The sequence below is a fragment of the Tachypleus tridentatus genome, chromosome 12 (genome assembly GCF_004210375.1).
Source record: "Tachypleus tridentatus isolate NWPU-2018 chromosome 12, ASM421037v1, whole genome shotgun sequence".
In the NCBI taxonomy this organism is placed as follows: domain Eukaryota; kingdom Metazoa; phylum Arthropoda; class Merostomata; order Xiphosura; family Limulidae; genus Tachypleus; species Tachypleus tridentatus.
In genome coordinates, this window is record NC_134836.1 from 96575332 (window position 1) to 96580001 (window position 4670).

Below are 4670 nucleotides of genomic sequence, written 5' to 3' on the forward strand. Positions count from 1 at the left end.
CAGCACAAAAGAAAAAAAGTTTCAGTTCTAAGTACATGTGTATCTAAACATCAGAACTACAGAAACAAGCTATTTTAGTATTATTACATCTCAAAGTAGTACAAAAAATAAACACAGCTGAATAACGTACTTCAAATTTCTGATGGGCCAACAATTTTTCAGTTTTTTTCATACCTGTGAGACAAAATGAAAAAAAAAAACAGTGAAAAGTATACTGCTTGTTTTACAGGTAAATACTTTAATAAATATTTATTACCTCTATCTGAATCCTTTAAATTAATTTGAGCATCTAACCTTAATATTAAAAGTTTTGATCTGGGATTCAACAATGTAATTCTTAATACAATTTTCCTGACAATGTGCTGCAGCCAGTTCATAACAACCACTACATTATAAAAAAAAAAAGAGGAACAGCTAACATGGCTACCTAATTAGTAAGTAAATATATTTATATATTTCACAATTTTTAATTTTGTTGCAAAAAATTCAAGTTACTAACAAAGACACATACACCAAAAATAAAGACTTTATCAACAGTACACTATTTAGTTAACTAAGTGTCATATACTGATTAACATAAAGTCATATCATCCAAGTCCTTCTATTTGCACATGCAATTTTTAGTTATATATAAATTCCAATGATCTATCTCATACATTTCTATGTTGCTCATTAGTATTAAATATATCCCCATACAGACCTTCTGACAATTAACCAAACTATTTTGACAATTTCAAACAAAAGTAAACAGTTACTGGATGTACAGTTGTAGCTTGGCTGTATTGCAAGCAATCTCTGGATATTTCAATATAACTGTATTTTCAAAAGTTCATAAGAAGAATTTACAATTCCCCATGATAACAAAACTCGTGTGTGATTAATATGCACACCATAGAATAATTTCTCTATATTACAATTCCTTTCATAATAGGTCAAAGCAAAGGCCTCACTGAAACTCAGGAATTATGTTCCACATTGTACTTGCATCTTGGCTTTAATCAAGTTCATAGCATAAAACATTGTGCTGAGTAATACTCAAACCACAGTCCCACTAATAAAGTCCTGAAAGATATGCCTAAAACAGGTATGACTTGATGGTAGACTTTCCTTTATTTTTCTCTAAATCCAAAAAATAGAACTCTGTTTGATCCATTCTTATCAAGATGGTGGTTAAACCTCGAAAGTATTTCTCAAACCACACCTTCTCAATTCCTACATGGCATGGAAGGTATTATGAAAGTGATGATGGTATTGATGATCCTTTAGCAAAGTTTGTATCCTTTCAAATGTCATCAGTAAATCTTCTGTTGAACCAGCCAATAGGGATGTAATACTTAAACTAAGAAGAGAAGGCACTGAGGGAAGTTTGTTCCTAATCTATTGATCATGTTCATTATATGTGCCAAACATAACAGAAACAGCTTTCTGAATGAGATGTGGAAAATAGCCTTGGTACAAGTAATACAGATCATCCAGTTTCAGCTGTTGCACAGCTGCATGAAAATGAACCCCATCAAGCATATGCCTAAAGATTACTTTATTAATTGAAAATATGAAAGAGATGTTAATGAATGCTGCACCCCAGCCACATAAAAACTCCTTAAAATGACCTGATGTTTCCACTTGGTTGCAGACATCTGGAGATAGACAAGTGATGTCCTTGAAGTTCACTTGCCACATGGGTTAGAGTTGCAGCTGTCATGCTAGGTTGGCTAAATTAATACATTTATAATGATGTACTTTCTTTGTCAGTGCATCCGAAACTAGAAAAGGCAAAAGGAAATGTACTTTTATCAAAGAGTTTGTGTTTTCTTATTACAAATCCACATCGGTCTATCTGCTGAACTCACTGAGGGGAATCGAATCCCTGATTTTAGCATTTTAAGTCCATAGACATACCACTGTACTGATGGAGAGCTTTTATCAAAGAAACAAAATTGACAAATGTTAAACGATATACCTAATTACCTATATGAACATTTTATCTCAGCATAGATCATAATAAAATTTAATGTGTGACTTGTGTTCTGTTTAAATAGTAAATATATTCCACAACAAATATGAGGTTATATGGAACACAGGTGAATATATATTATTTTTCTTTTTGTAAAGAAACTAAAATGCATTGTAGAAAAAAAAATTACATTTCGATATAAGTAATAAAAATAAACCTTGGCTGGTCTTGTTGAAAATACTTCACAGATCCTTGAAATATTTCCAATAGTAGCGTACGTTTTACTCCAACATTTTATTAAAGAATTAGAAAATGACATTATACAGTTTATGAACCTATAAATGCTCAAGGACTGAGAATTACAAATGTTTCTTCTATTTTTAAGTGGTGGCAAGAGTTTCTCTTGAAATTATAAACCAGTTAGTCTTACTTCTGTATTGAGAAAAATTATAAACAGTTTGTTAACAATAGCTTTGCAAAATTATTTAGTAAAATATGATATCATTAGAATGATCAAACATAGAGTCACTAAAGAAAAATCTTGTTTTACTAAATTATTAATTTTTATCAAGTATGTGACCTGGATAATGGAGAAAGTATGGATTTGGTGTACTTATATTTTTATGAAGATTTTTATAATGTGCAACACAAAATATTAGCTACAAAAATAATATCAATTGGAGTTGGAGAAAGACTAGTTACTTGGATTGTAAACTGGCTAGATGAGAGAAAACGTACTGAGGTTTCTAGAGCTGTTTTATCTGGAATGCAGAAGAACTGAGTGATTGGCCTATGGAATGAGTTATTGTCTGCAGTATTGTGAACTATGGTACTTTACAAGAGCTTAAGAGGGTAATTAATACTTTCTTGATAAATAATGAATGGTTTTAACTTCTTATTTTCCTCAATGAGGGATTGAATTGTTCCTGTATATTTGTGATGTAACAGGAAATGGAAATGAAACCTAACTTAGTAATAAAAAGCAAATGATTATATTAAATAAACCTTTTTTTGACTGGAAGGAAAGGACTACTGAAGACTCTCAAGGTTTTTTTATTTATTCTTTGCCATTTATACCTTATGTTTTAATTCAAATAATATTTTGGACAGTTTCTAAATTTGTATCCTAGGACAGCTGGTATGGGTATTAACACTTTTATTAATAAAGCAGAGAACAATGTTTCAATCTCCTATACTGAGAGGATATTATGTTACTGAGAATGCTTACCATATTCTGAAGAGACTTAAGAGTATCAGTGGATGTCAAAAATGAGTTTCATTACAGGAATTATAAATTATGCACATTAATAGAGAAAGTTAGAAAATACTTCATCTTGTGTTATAGAATAAAAGAAAGATTTAGCTTTGTTTAACCAACAAAATCCTTAAACTCTTCTTCTCAATTTATGAGCAGGGAAGTTACTATCACTTTGTTCAAAATACAAGCAAGTGACATGTGCAGTTTATTTCATCTTATTTGTAAAGGGCTGTAAAATATGACAAACAGTGCATGTATAAATTCCTAGAGTATGGTGGCCTGAGTTGTTTTCAACTTTCCCACTAGGGACATCCATACTGAGCTAGTTTTTTCTGTAGAAACTTATCATATAGTGTATAAAAACAACAATGTTATGAATGGAAAAGCAAGTAAATGGTATTTTAATCCAGTTGAACAGAACATTTTTTACTTTGTAAACAATTCTATAGAAAATCTGTCTTTAATAATAATGGACCCTTTTTTAATTCTCATTAACACCTATAAGTACCATGGACCACAGGTTGAAAAACAAGAGTCAGTAAGTTAAAATACAAGGAAAGCTAAGAGTTTTAAGTTTTCTTTTTCTGTGAAATGCAGAAGAACTAATCAGTGTTAAAAATAGTTAGTTTTAACAGTTTTCTATGGGGTCTTTCTCTCCCTGTTTGCCCAATGATGTGATACATGCAGTTGGTATGAATTCCTTAAAACATTTCTAGGTAACTGCATGATGTATTCCTTTACTCTATGTTTCCTAACTATCTTAGTTCTAGGTAGTTTGCAACTCAGCACCTTTCTCATGCTTGGTAGTTACATGTTCAAAATACTCTATTGAATGTTTTTCTGGTTTAAGAGCTAGTGATTTCAAACTAAAAGACCAAATGTTTTTTCAGTCACTTTTCTTTTCTTAATGTTCACAAAATCAATACTTTTGTGAGATGTCATTCAGTTTATCACTCAAAATGTTAGGAGCATCTTTTTATGTTACTCATAGTATAATACTATGTTAGAAACTATTTCTTTCTACTATGTTACAATAAATGTACATTTTACACTATACAGTTCATTCAAGCACCTCACATGAAAAAAGTTCAATATTATTATATTTGTAATGCTAACACAATGTACTAGTTAGTAATAACACACTTTTCCACTCAACTAAACAGCACAATGATCCATTTCAAAGGAGTTGTTAGATCATGAAGTTGGCGACATATTGAATACTAAAGGAAAAACCTTGAACACAAAGTCACGGTTAAGACCGTTAATGTTATATTGTTGCTGTTAATTAATTTTAAGATAAGAAAGAAAACGTATACTCACAAATACCACAAATGTTATTTATACACAGTAACTTGTATTACCACCTTACTGTTGTATTAATATTATTAACAAACAAGAAAGTCCATTAGGATAACACCTAAATGTACGTATAAAAAAAATCAAGGTTATAACTTAATT

At 30.5% G+C, this 4670-nt stretch overlaps 1 pseudogene; it reads right to left on the reverse strand.

Moving 5' to 3' along the window:
• Nucleotides 1-505: 505 nt before the first annotated feature.
• Nucleotides 506-1894, reverse strand: LOC143235700 (mitochondrial nicotinamide adenine dinucleotide transporter SLC25A51-like; annotated as a pseudogene).
• Between the last annotated feature and the right edge of the window lie 2776 nt (nt 1895-4670).